Source organism: Rattus norvegicus, chromosome 1 (assembly GCF_036323735.1).
Source record: "Rattus norvegicus strain BN/NHsdMcwi chromosome 1, GRCr8, whole genome shotgun sequence".
Taxonomy (NCBI): Eukaryota; Metazoa; Chordata; class Mammalia; order Rodentia; family Muridae; genus Rattus; species Rattus norvegicus.
The window spans coordinates 22,206,262-22,232,155 of NC_086019.1; the positions used below are offsets into that span (position 1 = coordinate 22,206,262).

The 25,894-nt window shown below is 41.5% G+C and overlaps 1 long non-coding RNA gene across 4 annotated transcripts in view; it reads left to right on the forward strand.

Annotated features, from left to right (window-relative positions):
• Positions 1-1,562: 1,562 nt before the first annotated feature.
• Positions 1,563-25,894, forward strand: part of LOC134484967 (uncharacterized) — a 40,562-nt gene continuing 16,230 nt past the window's right edge. The window contains exon 1 of one of the 4 annotated variants that reach the window (XR_010062806.1): positions 1,563-1,846. This is a non-coding gene — a long non-coding RNA (uncharacterized LOC134484967). The remainder of the gene's footprint in view (positions 1,847-25,894) is intronic. The other 3 variants (XR_010062803.1, XR_010062804.1, XR_010062805.1) reach the window with 3 other exon arrangements.

A 25,894-nucleotide genomic window follows, 5' to 3' on the forward strand; every position in this document is an offset into this window, starting at 1 on the left:
ATTCAAGATTTCTTCTTATTGTTTCTCTTAAAACGTTGTTTTCAAAATGAGTCATGGCCCAAAAAGGTGGATCTAATAATTCAAAGTATACTGAAGTCTCTTTTACTTATCTGTTTGTCTTCTTTTCATTCCAGATGGCTTGAAGGGCTAAAACTACAGTTCCCAGACTGCTTTGCTGTAGATAAGAGTCTGGGTAGGAACTGCATTCTGTTACATAAAAACAGTATGTTTTCTACAATTTTTTAAACCTGAATAGAAGAGAAAGCCTTTGAAAGATTTTTTGGTAGTGGTCCAGCTTTATAGTTCAGAGTTTAAACAGCCAATAAGGCTAACCCTTTCCCATGGGGCAGAGCTTAGAATCATTTTATCATTAAACAAAATAAAACAAACAAAACAAAATCTTTCTATGGCAAATAAGCTAGATTAAACCAGAAAAATAATTTAGAAAGAAATTGTTTCAACTTTTCATCTTGGACATATTTTTCTTCATCCATATATGTTCTATATTTTTAATAGATGGAATGATATGCAAAATGTGTTAGTTTACTTCGATTGTTAACTTAAATAGCTAAGCAATAGCTAAGAAATCAGTAAAGCACTTGTCTAGATAGAGGATTGCTATGTGGGACAGCAACTGAAGAGAAAGAGCTCCCCTGCATATGGGCAACACCTCCCAAAATGGGGGAATATGGAACCAAAGTGGAGGCAGTAGGAAGCCCATTGGCGTGCCTGACCCCCTTTCTCCACTTGTGGTTTCCAAGATGCTAAACTCTGCTCCCCACCCAGATCCTCTCAGTAATAATTTCTTTCAGCCCCTACTTACTTATATTTCATTTGTTTCACAAATTCACTGACCAGGGCAGCCTACCCTAGAACTCACAGCAGCTCTCCTGACTGTAGGCATGAGCCACAACCCAGAGCTTACCCCAGCCTTTAAATCTAGCCCTCTTATGTGGAGCTCTGACTTCCACACTCTATTGTTCTGGACTCAAGCTACAAAGCTCTCCGTGACTGTAGGTTCCATGTCTGTGTATTCAGCCAAGTACAGATGGGAAGTGTGCCCAAAGGAGCCCTGAAACTCCCAAAATAAAATCTTGAATTACACACAGACACACACACACACACACACACACACACACACACACCAAAAAAATAGTTTTTGGATCTACCTACTTACGTATCATCTGTCTATCTACCTACTATCAACCTACCGATCTATTTATCTATCTATCATCTATCTACCTATCTATCTAATGTATCTATCATCAATCTATCACCTATCTATATCTATCCACAACCATATCATCTATGCCATCTATATATGTCACAATCAAGTTAAATTACAAATATTTAGCTTTGATGTGTACACATGTTAAAGTAGTTAAGCTCTATTCTTTATGCAAATTTCTAGTACAGCAACAGTACACATTAGCTTTTGAGAACTTACTTTTAATGGAAAGTGCTCTTGACCCCACAGCTGCTATAAAACAAACTCAGTCCACTTATGAAAACCTTTATGAGGTCAGCAAAGCACAGATTCAGAACTTGACAGACAGTGAAATGGTCTGTGATTTCAGAGAGCGCTTCACTCAGGCAAAGGGCACACCATCAGGATGTTAGTACATCCTGATGCACCCTGAAGGGAGGTCTGCACTGTGACTTTTGTGGGGATGCCCTGTAAGCACAACATCGTGCAACCTCCAGCTTCCTTGGACACGAAATCCACTCTGCTGTGTTCGGCATCGCCTCTTCTCTCTGGGAGCTGGACCGATGATGCCAGGGTATAAGTTACTGAAGTTCATTTCTGCTCATAAAAGGACCTTTACTCCATACTTCGTTCCTTGCAGTTAAGTGACATTTTCTTTTCTTGGAACTCAAAGGAGCAAGACACTCTTTTGGGATGCCCTTTCCTCCTTTAAACATGCATATTTTTTGTAGTGCTGGCGATCCAAACTCAGGGCTCGCTGCATGCTAAGAAAATGCTGTACCACTGAACTGCTCTTTAGGGATTTTCTCAGCTTATATTATCTCGTCTATATAATCCTATATATTCTTTGTTAGAACAGCTAAAAATGTCACTTTGTAGATTCTTCAATCCCTTGAGATGAAACGGTTTCTTTCTCTATATGTGATTCCCTAGTGCTGGCCGGAAAAGCCTGCTTAGATTCGAGCTACTCAGATTCAACCAAATTTTAGCTGTCTAAGAACTCCTACAGTGGACACTGTTTGAGTTAGGGTTTCCATTGCTATAAAGAGACATTGCCAAGGGACTCTCATAAAAGCAAACATTTAATTGGAGCTGGCTTACAGTCCATTTATCTTCGTAGCAGAAAGCATGGTAGTCATAGTGCTGGAGGCGCTGAGAGTTCTACATCTTGATCCAAAGACACCCAGTAGAAGACTAACTTCCAGGCAGCTAATAGAAGGATCTCATTGCCAACCCACACAACGACACACTTCCTCTAACAAGGCCACACCCACTCCAACAAGACCACGCCCACTTCAGCAAAGGCCACGCCCACTCCAACGAGGGCACGCCCACACCAGCAAGGCCACACCCACTCCAACAAGGGCACGCCTGCTTCAACAAAACCACACCCACTCCAGCGGGGCCACACCCACTTCAACAAGGCCACACCCACTTCAACAAGGCCACACCTCCTAATAGCATCACTCCCTAGATCCCGCATATTCAAGTCACCACAGACATAGCTTAGCCTCTAGTTGGGTTCGTATTACAACCCGCATTATGTTTGAGCTTCAGTCTTAGATTGGAGTAAATCTTGGAAATGACTGAAGACATACATACTAGGAGCCCAGTTTGCTGAGGTCACACTTAGTGGGTTTTTTTACCCCTAATTGGGTTAAGCCAAATGTTAGAATATCCACCGATGTGGGAGAATAGATTCCCGTATGTTATTTAACTATTGCTGGTCTCAGATGGCTTCGGAGTTGCCATGAGTCCTTATTCCAGAAATGCTGGACTCGGCTTGCTACTTAAACCCCTTTTTATTAACAGAGAAAAATCACATGGCTTGCAGAATATCAGCCAGTTTCTTAGATACACCCAGAAACTCTGGATTTTCCTTCTCATCTGTCTCTTCTATTTTATATACAATGGCTGCCATTCAAACCACAAATTTGATTCCTTCACCACCACCACCACCCCCATACAGGATATGGTCTTATTTCCTGCTTTCTTTGGGTTTTTCTCTGTGATCCCTCTGTAGTAGCCATTCTCCAGGCCTGCACCAGCAGCACCTCCCTTCCCTGGCTGATCTCATCATCATCATCATCATCATCATCATCATCATCATCACCAACATCATCACCATCATCATCACCATCATCACCATCACCACCACCATGAGCATCATCACCATCACCACCACCATCATCAATCATCATCATCATCATCATCATCATCATCATCATCATCATCATCATCTAAGCAGGGATCCTTTATTACAACACATGAAAAAACAACAAATCAGTGTAGGTGCCAGGTTGCACCATACCTACCTCAGTGTCTGTCTTAGTTAGGGTCTCATTTCTGTGAAGAGACGCTGTGACTAGGCAAGGCTCATAAAGGAAAGCATTGAATGAGGGCTGGCTTGCAATTTCAGAAGTTGATCCCATTATCATCTTAGTAGGAAGCATGGCGCTGTGCTTGGAGGAACCAAGAGTTCTATATCTTGATGTGCAAGAAGCAGAAGGAGACATTGTGCCACACTGGATTGTATAGTGCCACCCCCTATGGCCAAGCATCCAAACACATGAGCCTATGGGGGTTAGTTCCATCAAACCACCATAGGCTTATAGGCTTATAGATACAATATAATGTGGAAATGCATTCAGTTCAACTAAAAAATTTCCATAGCTTAAAACAATCTCAACCCTGATAAAAGAGCCCAAAGTTCAAAGTCTCCTCTGAGATTCAGGCACAGTGACACACTTCCTCGAACAAGGCCAGACCTACTCCAACAAGGCCACACCTCCTAATAGTGCCACTCTTTATGGCCAAGTATTCAAACATATTAGTCTATGGGAGACATTTTTATCAAGCCACCACAATATCCTGCCTATTTCTTTTTCTACTACTCATTCATCACCCCACTGTTGTGGTTTGCCCTGAAGTTATCTGTATTTTGATGCTAATTCCACTGCCCCAAGAACAACTGCCTAGTCACATACTCAGGAATCAGGTGACTTCACCAAAACCTTTTCCCCATTGAATTTGTAAAGTACAGGTGAGGGGCAGGTACAGGATAGAAGGAGGCCTGTCATTGGAGGAGAAGGAAGGATGGGAGGGAGAGAAGTTTGAAGGAAGAGGAGGAGACTAGGATAGAGAAGAGGAGACAGGAGAGAGAGAGAGGGTGAGAAGCCATGGCAGGTGATGTTAAGATTCTGCTCTGTGTATTTACAGGTTGTTATTAATGTTCCTGAGGGATGGATGGTACCGGGCTTTGTATGTTTAAGTGGGCAATTATATCTTATCAATTGGGTCAAAGGTTATTGTGTTGTGTGTTCTTTTATGTGATGGTTTGAGTGTAGGAAAGTGTGTGGCAGCAAGAGACACTGGACTGCCGCAGAGTTGGGATGTGTTTCTGCCAAGATACCTAGCAGATACCTTGGGCACAGTGGTGCAGAGCAAGCGGGTAAAAGACCAACAATACATTTTTTTTAAGATTTATTAATTTATTATATATAAGTACACTGTAGCTGTCTTCAGATACACCAGAAGAGGGCATCACATCTCTTTACAGATGGTTGTGAGCCACCATGTGGTTGCTGGGAATTGAACTCAGGAACTCTGGAAGAGCAGTTGGGACTCTTAACCGCTGAGCCACCTCTCCAGCCCCAACAATACTTTTTTATTTTTATATTTTTACAACAACAGTGTAGTATAGGTTCCCTTGCTTTTCCAGAGAAATTGCTCCTTCTTGACAAATCCAATGGTAAATGCAAGTCTTCACCTCCATTCAGAGTTATCCTGGACACTGCTGATCCTTGGCTCTCCTCTCACCTGGCTCGCAGCTCTTTCCTAATCTCTTCTGAGAGCCATTCTTGTCCAGCCTGTGTTCTTCAAGTTTCCATTGAGGGCCTGTTCTGCTATTCCCTTGAGTATACAGTCTGAGGGCTAGAGAGTTGGCTCAGCCATTAAAGGCTAGGCTCACAACCAAAAATATAAGCGTATACAGCCTGAAAGCAACATTTACCATCTTAAAGCCCAGTATGACTGGAATTCTGACCTTTCTACATCCTTATCTAACATATCCAGTCTCTGAGTGGTCCCTTGGTATCTTTAAAGCCTCCGCCCCTTCCTCATTTCCATTGACCTAGCCATCTTCAGATTCCTGACAATTTTCACAGAAGACTTTGATCCCTTCCTGTTTCAGGGATGAGATAGTGCATTGTCCCATGGAAAAATGATAGGCAGCAGGTGGGGTAAGCAAAGCCAAGGCCATGATTTATAGATCATATACCCTCTATGTGACCTCAGTTCTTATTTCCACCTATGTACAATATCAAAGTATCCCGACAGTCTCAGAGAAGAATTGAGCTAGCTTTCAATAGACTTCCTGCCTCTGACCCTGGCTTCCAATGTTCACTCAAACTGGTCTTTCTAAAACAGATGTTATCCAACCTTTTCTGTAAAGGATCAGATAATGATTATCTTAGACTCTGCAAGTCCTACTAACTCGGTTGCAACTGTCAGTGTAGCACAAGATTGGCCATAAGCACCATTACGTCAATGAGCATAAAATTAAACAAATAGGCGAGATTCAATACAAGGTGGAAGATAGAAACTTGATCTTATCCTTTCCACTGGCTTTAGGGTAGACCTTATATTCTTCCAAATAGTTTATAATGCCAGTTATCACTGAGCATCATCCAGGATGGCAGCCATACTGGAAGACCTGTAATACGTACTGCCTTGTATGTCTATCTACAACTAAGTAGGTCTGTCTGGGGCTGACATAGATAACCAGTGACTGAGACGTTTATATGATGTTGTATCTCTGTCTTTAGGAAAGCTGTGCTCTTAGGCAAGCCTCAATTTTTTTCACCTGTGAGAATACGTAGTAATATTAACACTGTTCTGGGGGAAAATACTATCAGCCTCTTGTGAAATTCAGCTACATATGAATAAAAATATAATGAGAAAGGAAGAGCAAATGTCCATCCTGCCTATGCAGACTTGGCTGGTCCCTACTTCTCACTTCCTCTCTGGGGCACTTATCTTGGGGTCTCCATGTCTGCCTTTTATTGACACAGGAGGTCAGGGGCAGCTCAGTGGATTCCTAGAGGGTCCGTACCACCTGCATTCTCTTCAAACTTATCCACTCATCCTTTTGTGATGGAAACTGATACCTACTTAATTCAAGTCTAGGGTGGGAGCCTTGGCTCCTGACCTATTTCTCAAGTAATTTATTCTTCTCATGAAGCTAGCTGGAAATGATGCCAGTGTGTGTGAGTAGGAGTGTGAGTGATTGTGTGTGAAAGTGTCACTTTGAATGTGTAGGTGTATGGGAGTGTGTGGACATGGGGGTAACCACGAGTGTGTTTGTGTAAGTGCTGAAAGAGAGCCTTTTCCCGTGGAGAATGATAGACAGCAGATGCAGTAAGCAAAACCAAGGCGTGATTTGTAGATCATCTATTCTTTGTGACTACAGGTCTCATTTCCACCTATGTACAGTATCCAAATATGATCTAGACTTAAACATCGAGTAGGGAATTCTTATTTTATACGTGTTGCTTTTAAAGTGCTCCTTTGTCCAGCTTTGGTTGCCTCATGACTTGAATCTGACTCATTCAAGCTGTTACAATACACCTTAATGAACATCTTTAATAAACAGCTAAAGCTCTGGGGACCAATCTTCTCTGCTCTTAAGGAACTTTGCCTCTCATCTCACATCAACTACAAGGAAGGACCCTATAAAGCAGATGCATTGGCTCTGAGCATGGCAATTCTTTCCTTTGTTGCCTGGAGCTAGAAAAAAATCTCTTTTAATGAGGGATACCTAGAGAATGCATTAAAATGCTTTCTACAAAATTCACCTTTTTTGGGTTACAAAATTAAATTCAATTACTGTGAGTGGCACCTCTTACAAAGCATCCTTTGTATATACATAAATCACACCCTGCAGCATTACCACAGAGAAGGACATTCATGCAGAGGATTCTATAAATGATCACCATGTCAGCTTGGAAATCCATCTCAATCTCTTAGTTACTCTCTTTTTTTCTGTTTAAACTTTTCTATTGTTTTTATGAGAATTAATTGACTACACTGAAGTTTTTAAACTCTCTATTATAATGACTTTAATACAAATGTCAAACACTCTGTTAAATATTAAAGTATAAAACATGTCCAATCTATTTATATATTTTTCTGAAAACTTTTGGATAAACGTCTTCTAGTTCCTCTCCTAGTTTGTTTCAACTCGCGTTTGAAAGTCCGGAGTTTGCTGAGAGCATGTGGGTTAGAGTATTGCTTCAATCAGATTGGCCTGTGGGCACATCTATGACAGATTTTCTTCACTGAGAATTAATATAGTAGAGCACAGTTCCCTATTGGCATTGCCATCCCTGTGCAAGAAGTCCTGAGCTGTATAAGAAAGCACAGTCCACTGTTGGCATCGCCATCCCCATGCAAATGGTCCTGAGCTGTATAAGAAAGCACAGTCCACTGTTGGCATCACCATCCCCATGCAAGTGGTTCTGAGCTGTATAAGAAAGCACAGTCCACTGTTGGCATCACCATCCCCATGCAAATGGTCCTGAGCTGTATAAGAAAGTTAACTGAGCAAAAGCAAAGGAGCAAGGCAGTAAACAACATTTCACTGTGGTTTCTGCATCAAACTCTTGCCTTGATTTCCTGCCCAAACTTCATTCAAAGTAAAAGATGAAAGTATAAGAAGAAACAAACCATTTCCTCTCCAGGCATTTTTTGGTCAAGGTGTTTATCATAGCAATGGAAAAGGAAACTAGGTCAGTCTTAAGCCTGGATGAAAGCAGAGAGTCTTCCATTTTTAAGGAGGTAAATGAGTCTATATCCATCTACCAACAAAGCCACCAAATACATGTAGCAAAATATGATGGACTTGAAGGAATATATAAATCCCCAATGACCTTTTGGATACATCCAGACCTCATTTCCCACAGTGGACCAACACTATACAGAACACAAGGGAGACTGAAGACTAGTATAAGCCAACAGAACCTAAAAAGCTATGTTTAAAAAATCTACCCTAAACCAACAGAATACATATTTTCCTCAAGTGTGCATGGGACATACCCATGGGATATGAGACAGATGGAATCGACCATATGTTAAAGAAGAAAACACATCTCAATAAATCTGACAAGTTTGCAATCACTAGTAGAAATCAATAATAGAGAAACACTGGAAAATCTACAAATTGGAAGAAATTAAAGAACACACTCTAAAAACAATTCAATCCATGACAGGAAGAAGTATTGGTCTTTCTCAGTTCCAGACAGTGCCTGCTGTTGCCCAACTGAGATCAGGTGGTGTCCCTAAAGCCAGTCGACTGCAGCAACTCAGTGGCTCTATAGGAACTGGCTCTATATGAAGATGGTGAATCCTGTTCTTTTCACACGCAGTGTCTGGGCGATTTCCCAAAGCAGAAAGTAAATCTGATCAAGTCAGGCAGATGCACAAACTGACAGTGCTTTGAACAAAGCCATAAAAAATCTCATGAAATAGAGGCTGAACCAGAAAACGTGGGGAGGGAGATGACCCCATTGGCAAGTGCTTGTCATACAAGCATACACACCCATGTTTGATCATCAGAAAAGCTAGGCCTGGGCAGTCCGGACCTTTAATCCCAGTACTAGGGAGGCACAAAGAGAAGACTGGAACTTGTTGATCAGATCCTATCTGAAAAAATAAGGTTCTCCATCCTATAAAACAAGGCAAAACAAAACAATTTTGCTTGGAAAAGATACCCAGTGTTGACCTTTGGTCTCTGCATACACTTGTTCAAGAACCGACACACACAAACTTGGATGAAATGAATAAAGTTCACGTGGGGAAGAGCAAAGAGTCAGAAGTGGCCGGCACAGCAGAGCCTAGTGTCATCAGAGGCAACTGCTCTATTACCTGAAGGAATATATCAGAGTGCATCAACAGAGTAACACGCCGTGACCTACATGGTGAATACCAAAGTACAAAGAAAAATGAGTTGTGTGTGGAAAGGGAAGGAACCATTTTAAAAAATATAAATAGCAGAGATCGGGATGGTGCCCACAACAGAACATATGCATGCTTATAGAAGCATATGGGAGGGATGGCCTAGATTTGATACAAGACCTGCGATAGTGGTTATCAGGGAAGTGATGCAACAGGGTGTCATCCCGAAAGTCCAGTGAACAGTGTCTCAAGGAAAGATGGTACCCAAGAAGAAGAGAAAAACCAAAACCAGCGCCAACAGAGGCTACGGTTATCACTTTTAAACAAGAGGGAATTAGATGGTGGAAAAACAGTGAAGACATAGAGTGAAGCAGATTGAGGCAAACATGGAGAAAGCTAGCCAGCACAGAGGACTCTGCTAAGATGTTTGACAAGAACTTAAAGAGACAGGAACAAGCTTCTCTGTCCTACTTTATAAAAGGAAGACAGATAAAGCTTCCTTCCCGTGGCTGTGAAGATGAAAGGGAATGATGTTCGCAAAATGCTTATCATAGATCCTGAACAAAATGAGAAGTGATTAAAAAGAAATCACATTACTGTTGTTGTACTGTCACTTCCTAGTTAACAGACCTGAGGATTCCAAGGGCGACCAAAGTGCTCATTCAGCAAAGTCCCCGGCAGGCGGAAAGTGCACTGAGGATTGAGCAGACAAGATGGTGGCCTCTGTAGACATGCCAGTACTTACCAAGCAAAAGGAATTCTAAAAGCGTAGCAGTGGTTTGCGTTAGGGTGTCTGTGTGGTGGGGCCTGGGACTCATTTACATAAAGCCCTACCTTTTCCAGTTCTGTCTCTTGATCTTCTCTCTGCATTGCATTTGTGTTTTATCTATTCTGCATGTCCCATCAATCATCATTTACTTCTACTTTAGTTATTATTGTATAATTTAAAATCTGATTTAGTTATGGGATATATATAATAACATTTCATTTCCATTGCCCACAACTTATTTCTTCCTTTATATTTCAGCTCCTCTTCAAACTCCATACTTTAAAGTACAAGTTATATATGTCTAGACACTGACACACACACACACACACACACACACACACACACACACACACACACTTTTTCATATCCATGGCTGTGACTAATCATAGCTCCTAAAGAGAGCTTAGTCAAATCTCAAGAAAGAAAGCATAAGAAAAGTTCATAGTAAATTAGGGCAAGGAGAAATTCTTCTATAAGGAGTTTAAATTAGGAAATACAATAGATTTCTACATCTGGATCCACAGGCAGTAAGAAGAGAGAGACACTGGGTCTGGTTTGAGCATTCAAAACACCAAAGCCCACCCCTAGTGACACACTTCCTCCAATGTGGAAGTTCCCATGAAGTATCACCATTCCCTAATAATCAAGAATTCAAGTATATGACCTTATGGGAGCCATTCTTATTCAATCCACCACAAGTCATCACATACCTTTCAAGATATTGAAAGAACTTGTACATTTAATTTAAAGCATTTAAAAGTTTGATGTGGCTGCTCTCCTGAGGACACCACAGCCTACAGGCATCCCAGGAAATCCACTGCACATAGGGCAACTCGTTAGAACCCTCCTGAAGTCCTACAGCTGTTGCTAGGAGCCCATTGACTCAGGACACATCACCCCAGAACACACTACCCCCTTGAATTCTATTCCCCTTCTGACCAGTGCCTTCTGCTGGGAAGACTGTCAGCTAGTCTGCTTCCCTGAAGACACTCCAGCCTGAGGCATCCTAGGAGTTCCTCTGCACACAAGGCAGCAGGGCAACTGATACCACAGTCTAAAGACTTCCCAGGGGCTCCATAGCATGCAGGGCAACTGACCCAGTAGACTGAAAGCCTCCTTGAAGTTCTGGTATACACAGGAAAGCCGAAACCACAGTCCATAGGGCCCCCTGGAGAACAGCTTCACAGAGGACAACAGTTTGACTGCTCCTCTGAAGACCCCACAACCAGAAAGCCCCACAGGAGATCTGCTACAGCCAAGGCTGCAGGCCCACCAGGAGAACTGAAGCAACCCAGAGACAAAAGAGGCAGGATCCAGACAGACACCCAGACCAGAAAACACCAGGGACAACCTGATGGTGAGAAGCAAGCACAAGGCCATAAACAACAGAAGCCAATATATGTGGGTATCATCAGAACCCAGTTCTCCCACCACAGCAACCCCTGAATACACCAACACACCTAAAAATCAGGAAGCTGACCTAAAATCCTATCTCATGAAGATAATAGAGTCCTTTAGACAGGGATATAAATAACTCACTGAAAGAAATACAGGATAATGCAGACAAACAGGTAGAAGCCCTTAAACAGGAAACCAATAATCTCTTACAGAAATACAGGAAAACACAATCAAACAGGTGAAGGAATTGAATAAAGCAGTTCAAGACCTAAAAGTGGAAGTAGAAACAATAAAGAAAACACAAATTGAGTCAACCCTGGAAATGAAAAACCTAGAAAAGAGGCCAGGAGTTACAGATGTAAGCATTATCAACAGAATATAAGAGATAGAAAAGAGAATCTAAGGTTTAGACGATACGATAGAAGAGACTGACACAACTGTCAAAAAAAAAAAACCCAAAACATAAAAAACTACTAACTCCAACATCCTGGAAATCCAGGACACAATGAAAAGACCAAATCTAAGAAGACAAAGATTCCCAGCTCAAAGAACCTGAAAATGTCTTCAACAAAATCATAGAAGAAAACTTTTCCAACCTAAAGAAAGAGATGGCCATAAATGTACAAGAAGCATATAGAATACCAAATAAATGGGGCCAGAAAAGAAAATCTTCTCATCACATATTAATCAAAACACTAAATGCACAGAAAAAAGGAGCAAGTACTAAAAGCTGCATGGGAAAAGGGCCAAATAATTTATAAAGGCAAACCTATCAGAATTACAACAGACTTCTCAACAGAGACACTAAAAGCCAAAAGAGTCTGGTCAGAGGTCAACAAGACTCTAAGAGAACACAAATGCCAGCCCAGGCTACTATACCCAGCAAAACTCTCAATCAACAACAATGGAGAAACCAAAATATTGCAGGACTAAATCAAATTCAAACAGTATATATCTACCAATCCAGCGCTACAGAGGATTCTAGAAGGAAAACTCCAATACAAGGAGAATATCCACACCAAAGAAAACAAAAGATATTAATGATATTAATCATCTTACAACAAAACCAAAAGGAAAGAACCACATGCACATAATGCCAACTACAAAAACAAACATAACAGGAACTAACAATCATCTGTCTTTAATATCTCTCAATATTAATGGACTCAATTCTTCAATAAAAAGACATAAGCTAATAGAATAGATATGAAAACAGGATCCAGCATTTAGCTGCATACAAGAAACACATCTCAATAACAAAGACAGCACTGCCTCAGAGGCTAGAAAAACATCTTCCAAGCAAATGGTCCCAAGAAACAAGCTGGAGTTGTCAACCTACTATCCAATAAAATAGACTTTCAATCAAAAGTTATCAAGTGAGATGATAAAGAACACTTCATGTGAATCAAAGGAAAAATCACCAAGAGAACATCTCAATTCTGAACGTCTGTGACCCAAATTGCAAGGGCATCCACATTCATAAAAGAAACTTTACTAAAGCTCAAAACACACACAGCCCCACACAATAACAGTGGGAGACTTCAACACCCCACTCTCACTAATGGACAGATCATTAAAACAGAAAGTAAACTGAGGCACTAATAGAGGTTATGATCCAAATAGATTTAATAGATATCTACAGAAAGTCTCAGCCTAAAACAAAAAGATGCACCTTCTCAGCACCTCACGGTACCTTCTCCAAAGTTGACAATAAAATTGGGCACAAAACAAGCCTCAACTAATACAAGAAGACTGAAATAATCCCATGCATCCTATCAGATCACCATGGCCCAAGCCTGGTCTTCAACAACAACGAAAACAACAGAAAGCCCACATACACGTGGAAACTGAACAACTCTCTACTCAATGATAACTTGGTCAGGGAAGAAATAAATAAAGAAATTAAAGATTTCCCGGAATCCAATGAAAATGAGGACACAACATATTCAAACTTATGGTACACAATGAAAGCAGTGCTAAAAGGAAAATTCATAGCACTAAGTGTCCTGGTAAAGAAAATGGAGAGTTCTTACACTAGAAACTTAACAGCATACCTGAGAGCTCTAGAACAAAAGGAAGCAAACACACACAAGAGAAATAGAAGTCAGGAAACAGTCAAACTCAGAGTGGAAATCAACCAAATAAAACCAAAGAGAACAATACAAAGAATCAACAAAATCAAAAGCTGGTTCTTTGGAAGAATCAAGAATATAGATAAACCCTTAGTCAAACTAACTAAAGGATCCAGAGGCAGCATCCAAATTAAGAAAATCAGAAATGAAAAGGGAAACATAATAACAGAAATGGAGGAAATTCAAAAATCATCAGATCCCACTACAAAAGTTTATACTCAACAAAACTGGAAAATCTAGATGAAATGGATGGTTTTCTAGACAGATACCACACACCAAAGTTAAATCAAGATCAGATAAATTATCTAAACAGGCCCATAATCCCTTCAGAAATAGAAGTCATTAAAAAGCCTCCTAACCAAAAAAGCCCAGGGCAAGATGCCTTTAGTGCAGAATTCTACCAGACCTTCAAAGAAGACCTAATACCAATATTCCTCAAGCTATTCTATAAAATAGAAACAGAAGGAACACTACCTAATTCATTCTATGAAGCCACAATTACTCTGAAACCACACAAGGACCCAAATTTCGCTGATGGATATCGATGCAAAAATACTCAATAAAATTCTTGCAAATGAGATCCAAGAACACATTGAAACCATCGTTCACCACGATCAAGTAAGCTTCATCCCATGGATGCAAGGTTGGCTCAATATATAAAAATCTATTAATGTAATCCACTATATAAACAAACTCAAAGAAAAAATTCACATGAGCATCTACTTAGATGCAGAAAAAGCATTTGACAAAACACAACATCCCTTCATGTTCAAAGCATTGGAAAGATCAGGAATTCAAGGCCAATACCTAAACATAATAAAAGCAAATTACTGCAAACCAACAGCCAATATCAAATTAAATGGAGAGATACTTGAAGCAATTCTACTAAAATTGGCGACAAGACAAGGATGCCCACTCTCCCCATATCAATCCAATATAATAGTCAAAGTGTTAGCTAGAACAATAAGAAAACAAAAAGAGATCAAGGGATACAAATTGGCAAAGAAGAAGTAAAAGTATCACTTTTTTCAGATGATATGATAGTATACTTAAGTGACCCCAAAAATTCTACCAGAGAACTTCTACAGCTGATAAACAACTTCAGCAAAGTGGTTGGATATAAAATTAACTCAAATAAATCAATAGCTTTCTTTATATAAGTGATAAACAGACTGAGAAAGAAATTAGGGAAACAATTCCCTTCATAACAGTCACGAATACTATAAAATACCTTAGGGTAACTCTAACAAAACAAATGAAAGATCTGTATGACAATAACTTCAAGTCTCCCAAGAAAGAAATCAAAGATCTCAAAAAATGGAGAGATCTTCCATGCTCATGGATTGGCAGAATTATCATAGTAAAAATGGCCATCCTATCAAAGGCAACCTACAGATTCATCACAAGCACCATCAAAATCCCAACACAATTCTTTGAAAACATGGAAAGAGCAATTCTTAAAATCATCTGGAAAGAAAAAAAAAACAGAATAGTGAAAACAATTCTTAACAATAAAAGAACTGCTGGAGGAGTCACCTTCCCTGGCCTCAAGCTATACTACAAAGCAATAGTGATTAAAACAAAACAAAACTGCATGGTATTGGTAAGAGGCAGACATGTTGATCAATGGAATAGAATTGAAGACCCAGAAATAAAACCACACACTTACAGACATTTTATCTTTGCCAAAAAAGCCAAAAAAGAAAGCATCTTCAATAAATGGTGCTGGTCTAACTGTCAGTCCATATGTAGAACAATGAAAATAGATCCATATTTGTCACCTTGCACAAAAAAAGTCCAAGTGGATCAGTGACCTCAACATAAATCCAGATACAATGCATCTGATAGAAGAGAAAGTGGGAAAGAGCCTTGAACTCACTGTCACATGGAGAAATTTCTAGACAGAACTCCAATGGCTCTAAGATCAAGAATTGATAAGTAGGACCTCATGAAACTGGAAAGCTTCTGTAAGGCAAAGGACATAGTCAATAAGACAAATTGGCACCCTACAGATTGGGAAAAACTCTTCACAAACCCCACATCTAATAGAGGGCTAATATCCAAAATACATAAAGAACTCAAGAAGCTAACCTTCAAAAAGCCCAAACAACCCAATCAAAAAATGGGGTGTAGAACTAAACAGAGAATTTACCACAGAGGAATCTTGAATGGCTGAGAAGCACTTAAAAAAAATGCTCAAAGTCCTTAGTGATCAGGGAAATGCAAATCAAAACCACCCTAGGATTCCACCTCAGTCCAGTCAGAATGGCTAAGATCAAAGCCTCAGGAGACAGCAGAAGCTGTTGAGGATGTGGAGAAAGAGGAACACTCCTCCATTGCTGGTGAGATTGCAAACTGGTACAACTATTCTGGAAATCAATCTGGAGGTTCCTCAGAAAATTGGAAATAGTTCTACCTGAAGATCTAGCTATACCACTCATGGGCATATACTCAAAAGATGCCCCACCATGCCACAGGTGCACGTGTCCCACTGCAACCTTGTTTGTTATAGCCAGAACCTGGAAACTACCCAGTTGTCCCACAACTGAAGAATAGATACAGAAATTGTGGTTCATTTACACAATGGAGTACTACTCAGCTATTAAGAACAAGGACATCTTGAGTTTTGCAGGCAAATGGATGAACTAGGAAATATCAGTCTGAGTGAGGTAAGTCAGACCCAAAAAGACATGCATGGTATATTCTCACTAATAAGTGGATATTAGCCAAAAATAAAAAAGTACAAAATACTCAGGATACAGTCCACAGAACTCAAAAAGGTCAACAAGCTGAAGGGCCCAAGTGAGGATGCCTCAGTCCCACTTGGGAGGGAGAAGAAAGCAATCACAGGAGGGGGATGTAGGGAGGGACCTTGGTGAGAAAAGGGACAGGGAGGGGAAGAGGGGAACATGGTCAGGTATTGGGTTGGGGAAATGGACTGAAGAAGGAGGTTGGTAGAACCCTCCAGAATGTACCAGAGACCTGGGAGGTGAGAGAGTCTCAGGACTCAAAGGGTGGGATCCTAGATGAAATGCCCTACAGTGGAGAACTTGTGGAGCCCACCTCCAGCAGAAAGACAGGGCATCAAGTGAGGAATGGGATTGCTATCCCACAGTCAAAACTCTGACCCATAATTGCTCCTGTCTGAAAGGACTGCAGGGATGGAAATGGAGAAGCGCCTGAGGAAAAGAAGGTCCAGCAACAGGCCCAACGTGAGATCCAGCTCAAGGGGAGGCTCCAAGGTCTGACACCATTACTGAGGCTATCGAGCACTCACAAAAAGGGACTCACCATGACTGCCCTGCAAAAGACCCAATAAGCAGCTGAAAGAGTCAGATGCAGATATGTGCATGCAACCAGTGGGCAGAAGCTGCTGACCCCTGCGGTTGAATTAGGGAAAATCTGGAAGAAGCTGAGGAGGAGGGCAACCCTGTAGGAGGACCAGCATCTCAACTAACCTGAACCCCCAAGATCTCCCAGACACTGAATCACCAACCAGACATCATACACCAGCTGAGATGCGGCCCTGACACATATACAGCAGAGGACTGCCTGGTCTGGGTTCAGTCAGAGAAGAGGCACCTAACCCGGAAGAGACTGGAGGCCCCAGGGAGTGGGGAGGTTTTGGGGGGGGGCATCCTCATGGAGATGGGAAGTGGTGGGGAGAAGGTATGGGACTGGGAAGCAGAAAAAATCTGGAGTGTAAAACAAAGATTAAATAAAATTAAAAATAAATAAAAAAATAAAGTTCGATGTGTCTTCTTTTCTGTTGTAGTGAGATGGCGATGTAATATGCTGCCTGACAGTCTTGTTTGGTTTCAGGGAACTGTACTTGATTAGGCTGTGGTGTTTGCTGTGAATAAAGGCGAGATACTACTACAGAATTGCAGCATCCAGAATTTGGCTGCTTTTCCTCCTACTCAGCCAGGTCCTGTAGCACGGGTCTCTGGAGAGATTTTTATGATTGGCCAATGAGCCTTATATATGCAGTTGCCGGCTTGTCCTATCTTTTATATTTCTTTTCATTTACTGCATTCCCATGCAATGTCAAAATCCCTTGTGCGGGTCTCAAAAATAGCCTTACTGTCGTTAAGGAGACCCCAGAGGCAACTACACTCATGATTTACAGTGATGATGTCTATTCTCAAATGCCCTCTAAATATAGCACCGGCTTGCTCGAAAAGAGCAAGCCAGGTTTCTGGTTTTTGAGAATGTGAAGGGGAGCTGAACGGAGGAAAATTGTGAGTCAAGCTGGCTGTGCCAACAATTCAGGTTGTATTGGAGTCAGGGAAGTAGAGGTTTGCCTATGTGGCTCGAGCATTTCGCTGTTGTTCACAAGCAAGTGTTGCTAGTAGGAGAACCACTAGCTGTTTTCCACCCTAGTTTTCAGACATTGGAAATTAACAAAAGCGAGTGGGAAGGGCAGAGGCACTGCAGGGATGATTCATTCAAATGAGTAAGAGGTATTGTTTTAGTGCAAAGGCGATCTAGGTGTGCCTGTGTGAGAAACATCACGTTTGCTGGTGTATTCGAACTCCTAGAATTTCATTACTGCCCAGTTCAGTCACTCAGGCATCGGAGATATCCTCAAGGGACAGTGTGTGCGTGCGTGCGTGTGTGCGTGCGTGCGTGCATGCGTGCATGCGTGTAGGGGACCGTAGAGAAGCCCAGGTAGCCAAGTGTTTTACTACACCGGTTTTAATCTCAACCACTTGCCTAAAATATCTGGATAACAGTGGCCAGGCCTGGGGCTTGCTGATCAGAGTCTAGCCCAGTTGGTTGGCCTCACACCTCAGTAAGAAAGTTTGTTTTTAAAGTAAACTTATTAAAATTAAAAATGAAAATAATTAAAAGTTAAAAAGTGCATTTTTTTTGGTCTCAAAATTCTGAAAGGCGTGCCTATGTCCAGAAATGAGTCTAGGCGCAGTCCAGGCTGGGACTACAGAAAGACTTCTGGTAGTTAGATTAAAACCTATAATCAGCATTCCTCAGAAACCTGTGAGACAGGTTTCTATCTGTCAAAAGGATTCACTTCCAATATGTTCCCTTGACTCTGGCAGAAAGGACATATGTCTCCCCATTGACATCCATTTACCTTAGGTATGGATCAAACCCCACAGAACTCTGCAAAGGATTCTAATCTGAGGTACTGTATGTAGGCTTTACTTTTCCTAGAGTTACTCGGTCTCCCACTGAGGAAGACATTGATTACCTTGCAGACATGCAAAGTCACAGAACTGGGTTCAATGAAAGAAGAAACTCAAATTACCGTGGTATTGTTATTTTAAAACCTGCTTTTACTATTTCTTTATTTAAACAATTTTGAGGGGAAAAAAAAACCCTTTTTGATGGCTGCTCTTAGTAATCAGGCACCTATGTTTCTGTGCCTTGTGATAAAAGATTGGATATTTCCAGAAGAAAGGGAAAGTGAAAAGTTAAAGGTCGGAGGGAGTGATTTGAGGTGTGTGAATGCAAATTGTGAAGTTCTGACGGAGTGGTTTTACATATGTGAAAAAAATTGAGACAAACAGTATGTAATAGTAAGATTTCAAAAGCTCAGAGTTTACACATATTAATCACTGGAGTTCTGTTCAGTTTTTAGTTTGGCTTTGATAAAGCATTGGCTGCTAAACTTTCTTAAAGAATTATCATAGTCACAGGTTCAAAAATTTTAATTTCTTGGTTGCTTTCTAACCATAGACTTAAAAGCGCTTCTCATATGTTGAGAACATTTCTGTCCAGTCTATACCTATCTAGTCCTTAGACAGAGGGAAGAGGGTTCATGGTTTTCTTCCAGAACCATCTTCTGGGTTCTTTTCCCTTTGGTTCCCTTTCCTGTCAGGAAATCTCTCTTATCAGTGATGAACGCTCATGTTGATGATGTTCCAGGATTTATCTCTGCTATAGTTCAAAAATATGTGTCTATTTCAGCTGCTTAGGGACACTTAACTGATTTTTCCACAATGAGAATTTCAATGCACATTATAGACAATGGCCATGCTAATGTTTCTTAAAACTTTTAACTTGTATCAACTTTAAAAGTGTCATGTGAACTTTAGGGAGTTGCAACTTGGGTCCATCTGTCATAGGTCAACTGGACCTCTCAACCAGTTGAGTGTATGTTCTCTTTGTTGTTAAAAACAGGGACTTTTCTATGCCTGCCTTGCTCTGAAATAATGACAAGGAGAGCTTTATATTTATTAATAATATACAGGCTTTATAGCCGGGCAGGTTCTGAGCTATTCTAGCCCAACAATGCTGGCCCGGCCAACTTAGTCTTGCCTGGCACCTCCTTCTTCATTCACACCCGATGGTGACTCCTTGATTGAGAGGTTCCCACCCTGAGACCCTCTCCTTCCCCCTGGTATGGAAGTCCCCCCATCTTTTCCTCTCCTGCCCAACTATAGGATGTTCAACTCTTTATTTGACTAATCGGGTGACAGAGAACAATGATTTATAAAATACTGAGACAGGAGGTGCTTTGTAATAATGACAATACCAAAGTCTGGACTGCAACCACATCTCTGGATACAGAAATCAGCAGTTGAATACAAAGTACACAAAAACATCCCCCAACGTTTTGTCTTCCAGACATCCCAGGCGAAAAGACAGACCTGGAGTAGCACATAAAGGTTCCCCCTAAACTCCTTAAGGTTACCTTCTGTTCCTAGTCTATATCTGTCCCAGCAGATTTCCATGGGGCTGACAAACACCATCCAGGAATCAAACCTTAACTCTGCAACTGCTCTCAAAGGACCTCATCTCCATAGCCTCAGTGTGAGACATGAGAAGAACCATTTCCACGGTTGTCTGATAAAAGCAAGCTGTGTTTAGAAGTGCACAAGGGACTGGTCAGACTACTGCCTCCCCTCAGCTGAGTTTCAGAGAGTAGCCCTTCACTAACTTTTGAGATCCCTTTTATGGGGAGGGATTAGGGTTGATAGAAAAACAAGAAACTGAACAAAGACAACAGACACCATGACAATAATAATTGTTGTCACCCAGAGGTTCAGCAGCCTGACCAAGAGCATTTAACAGATAGGAGTCTGGTTCAGTTGTCTCCTTGTACAACTCCTGGACTGCCTGATGTCCCCACACTGGGCCTCTCCAAGTTCTAGGTTGGCTCCAGTGTCCTGGGGCATCCTCAGCTTGTTGTAAAGCTTAGGCGTTGGAACCCTGTTGATGGGCATGCAGGTGCCAGGCCTCTCCAAGTGCCTCAGTCCCCAGTGTCACCAAGGTGTTCTCAGGGCTACAAGAGAGGTCATAATGAAATCAACAACAAAACAAAGCAAAACAAAACAAAAACCAAAAAACTGTTGGCTCTGGTTGAACTCATATTAACCAGAAATAACCAGTGAGCCACTGAATGTCTCCCTTTGCCCAGAACAAGGGTGTATAGTCCTCATCAGATCCTCCCCATTCCCAGCTCAAGATTCCCAGAACCAGAGCTAGAAACTAGCCAGAAAATGTCACAGAAGACTTTAGAAATGCTTCTGTGACTTATCGGGAGTGGGGAGTGGGAGTGGAGGATCCTCCTTGCTGGGGCGTCCAAATGTTAGACCTGAGGGAAAAACCATTTCCACAACTGTCTTATTAAAGAAGCTATATTTAGAAGTATGCAAAGGACTGACCAGATAACTGCTTCCCTCTTTGTCAGGGTTTCAAAGAGCAGCCTCTTACTGGCTTTTGAAGTCCTGTTTTGTGGGTTAGGGTTAATAGGCTGCTGAGATAGTTGGCTATTAGCACCTAGACAGAAGAGAGGGAGACTCAGAGCTCAAGGCTGATAGGCAGAGAAGCATCAAAGGTGTTCAGGAGATTAGCAAGGCAAAGGGGTAGAGTTACATATATAAAATGTATGGTTCAACTGAAGGTCAGCATGTAGAAGAACGCAAATCGATTCATTCTTACCTCCCTGTACAAAGCTCAAGTCCAAGTGAATCAAGGACCTTCACATAAAACTAGATACACTGAATCTAATAGAAGAGAAAGTGGGCACAGGGGAAATTTTCCTGAACAGAACACCAATGGCTTATGCTCTAAGATCAACAATTAACAAATGAACCCTTATAAAATTGAAAAGTTTCTATAAGGCAAAGGACACTGGCATTAGGACAAAACAGCAACCAACAGATTAGGGAAAGATCTTTACCAATCTGATAGAGGGTTAATATCCAATATATACAAAGAACTCAAAAAGTTAAACTCCAGAGAACCAAATAATCCTATTAGAAATGGGGTACAGAGCTAAACAAAAAATTCTCAACTGAGGAATACTGACTGGCTGAGAAGCACCTTAAGAAATGTTCAACATCGTTAGTCAACAGGGAAACGCAAATCAAAACAACTCTGAGATTCACGAACACCTGTCAGAATGACTAAGATCAAAAACTCAGGTGACACAACAGATGCTGATGAGGATGTGGAGAAAGAGGAACACTCCTCCATTGTTGGTGGGATTACAAGCTTGTACAACCACTCTGAAAATCAGTCTAGAGCTTCCTTAGAACATTGGATATAATACTACCTGAGGACCCAGCTTTACCACTCCTGGGCATTTACCTAAATGATGCTCCAACATACAACAAAGACACATGCTCCACTATGTTCATAGCAGCCTTATTTATAATAGCCAGAAGCTGGAAAGAACCCAGATGTACTTCAACAGAGGAATGGATACAGAAAATGTGGTACATTTACACAGTGGAGTACTACTCAGCTATTAAAAACAAGGACTTCCTGAAATTCTTAGGCAAATGTATGAATCTAGAAAATATCCTGAGTGAGGTAGCCCAATCCCCAAAACCATAAACATGGCGTGTGCTCACTGATAAGAGGATATTAGCTCCCAAACTCAGAATACCCACGACACAACTCACAGACCATATGAAGCACAAGAAGAAGGAAGTTGAAAGTGTGGATGCTTCAGTCCTACTTAGAAGGGGGTACCAAATAAATACTCACGGAGATAGAGGGTGGGAGGGACTTGGAAGGAGGGGGAGGGGTTAAGGGGAGCAGGATCAGATATGGGAGGAGATGGGGATGATATACAGAGGGTCAGGAAATTGAACAGAGGTGTGTAGCAATGGGGAATGGGGAACTGGGGGTAGCCACCAGAAAGTCTCAGATGCCAGAAAGGGAGGCTCCCAGGACTCAAAGGGGATGAGATAAGTGGAAATGCCCAACAGAGTGGAGGGAGAACCTGTAGAGACCATATCCAGAGATTGGACAAGGGCCCCGGTTGGGGGATGGGGCCACCCATTCAAATTTTTAACCCAAAATTTCCCCTCCAAATTTTTAACCCAGAATTGTTCCTGTCTAAAGGAAATACAGGGATAAAGTGTGCAGCAGAGACTGAAGGAAAGGCCATCCAGAGATTGTCCCACCTGGGGGTCCATCCCATATACAGACACCAAACCTAGAAACTATTCAGGAGCATGATACAGCTGTCTCCTGAGAGACTCTGCCAGAGACTGACAAATACAGATGCTCACAGCCAACCATTGAACGGAACACAGGGACCCCAATGAAGGAGTTAGAGAAAGGACTGAAGGAGCTGAAGGGGTTTGCAACCCTATAGGAAGAACAACAATATCAACCAACCAGATCCCCCCACCCAGAACTCCCAAGGACTAAATCACCAGCCAAAGGGTTCACATGGAGGGACCCATGGATCCAGCTGCATATGTAGCAGAGTTTGGCCTTCTCAGGCATCAATGGCAGAGGAGGTCCTTGGTCCTGTGAAGGCTCAATGCCCCAGTATAGGAGAATGCCAGGGTGGTGAGGTTGGAGCGGGGGCTTGGGGGTCTGTAGGAACACCCTCACAGAAGCAGGGGGACAAGGGATGAAATAGGGTTTGCAGAGGGGAAACCAGGAAAGGGGATAACATTTGAAATGTAAATAAATAAAATATCCAATAAAATGTATATAATTTGTAATCCCCTACATCACCTCTCGCAGGTTTAGCATAGGTGGAAAACACAATTTGCAGAATACATTGTGCTTAGGAAAGAGAAACTTACCGTACAGTCCAGAGATAATAATGATGCACAACACCGTGGCTCCTTAGCAACAGTGTGGCTCCTTAGCAACAATATGGCTCCTGTGTTGGTTTCTCGGTGGCTGCTCAAAACCAGAGAGCCCTGGCGTTGCTGATAACGGATGGAAACAAGTCCCCAGCATGAATTAGTCTGGTCAGTGTGCTTGTCTCCTCTGTTTCTTTCCGGTGAAGTTACTTGTTATCATTTGCAAGCCAACAGCATTGGAGAAGAAAGCCGTGGTAGACAGCTCCAGCAAAGAGCAGTGTCCCACGCTGACAACGTCCCCAGCTCCCTACACCTTTCCCACACCTCATTTCCTGAGTTTGAGTCTGAAGGAGCCAGGTCAGCACCTCACACAGCTCAGGAACAGGACACAGAAATAGGAGAGCCTTTTGCCTTGCAATTTAACATCCTGACAGTTGCTTAGAGGCCTTGGAATTCGCAGAGCCACCTTTCTGCTTACTGCTCCACTAGCTGAACACAGGAGTTTAGTAAAACAACTTCAAATGAAGAGACTAACTCTGGAAAAGGCGGATGGCTGATGTCCTTAAGAAGTAGGAACTAGGATTCTAGTTTCAAAGGTTCCCATGCTAATGTGGCCTGCTTTGTCATTGACTATGGCCAAGTCTAATTTAGTTCATTTTGCCACATGGGTACTTTCTACTCAAGGAACTCGGCAAATGTATTTTACTGTGTCACATTGGCTAATGTTTCTATTCTTCATGATGCTGTGTTCTCTGATATCACTGTCGGTGGTTCCTTATGGTCTCAGTTCTGATTTCATTGGTAATGGACTTAGCATCCTTCCATGTGAATTGTTTCTTTTGTTTAGAGCATGTGGATTAGAAGCCTAGATTTCCTATCCTACACCGTATTCTTGCAGTGGAAATACACCCACTTCTGTTGTCAGGGTGAGTGGAATATAGTGCTGTGATTGATTGACACTCCTGGATGGACCTTATAATATTGTGTGGTCATTGAAATTTCAACAAACATGTTAATAAAAGCTTTTCACTAGCTTTAAATTTCCACATGAAGAGCATATTGCAGGTGTCTGGAAGCCTTTCATGAAGGACTAGGGAAGAAAATAAGTGTAAAGAAAATGAATCAGACCAGAAATAGATTTTTACTTAGCAAAGTCAAGACAACTGTAAATCAACCAAGTTCCTGCTACATATAGACCTGTGAAGATGAAAAGAAATGTTTGCTGCAAGCTGTTCAAAATCTGGAGTTTAAGACGTAACAGCAGCAGACTCATTCAGACGGTGAAACTGGATATTGGATACAAGTTACATGTGTGCATAGATGCACACATGTACACAATCTGCACATGCTAATAAAGTAAAATTAAAGTTAAAGATATACCTTCTAGAAGACAGTATTCTGGAAGACAGAAAACATGCCAAGGGAACTTGTAGAGTCATAAGAAAGTCCAGGCAGAATATTTTCAGCAATGGCTGTGTGTTGTAAGAAAGAAACAGGCTCGGCAAAGGACAAGACAGTTTGCCACAGAAAGAAAAGGGAGAGCTCAGACAATAGAAAATTGGAGAATGAAATTGTTCATTGCTAAATCACGGCTGTGGCCATATAGAAGTAGGAAAACTTAGATCTATAACATCAACATCTATAACATCCCGTAAAAAAAAAGAAACCATGAAAAATTACGGCTGTCCAGATTACCCAGTAGATAAAAATTCATGGCATTAGGCCTGATGATGTGAGTTTGGTCCCTGAGATCCATGTGCCCTGGCTCCCATTAGCTGTCCCCTAAGCTCCACATATACTCCACGTATCTGTGGCATGTATATGTTGTATTCATGTACATGTGTACATGCACACATGTGCACACACAATTTTTAAATTCTTAAACAAAAGATTAAAAGAATGCTAGAAGGCCATTATGATTCTTTCTGGGGGTGGAGAGGTGGCTTGGTGTTTGAGAGCGCTAGCCAGTCCTCTAGAGGACCAACGTTCAGTTCCCAGCACTGATCTAGCTGTGGAGGATCTGACACCTCTGTCCCCTTCAGACACCTACACTCACATGTGCATGCCCAATGTAGACATACACACTTTTACACAGTTAAAAATAATTTTTAAAATCTTATTTCTTATGGTGACTTATTTAAGAATAGTTTGTCAAATCCAGAGTTGGAAAGATATTCTGAGGGCCATCTGATGGTTCATCCAATTAAGTACGTTATTTGTTTGTTTGTTTATTTATTTATTTATTTATTTATTTATTTATTTATTTAATGGTCTTAGGTGAGTTTAACGACTTCTGTTTTCTTTCTTTCTTTTTCTTCTTTGAGACAGGGTTTTTCTGTGTAGCCCTGGTTGTCCTGTAACTCACGCTGTAGACCAAGCTGGCATTGAACTCAGAGATTCACCTGCCTCTGCC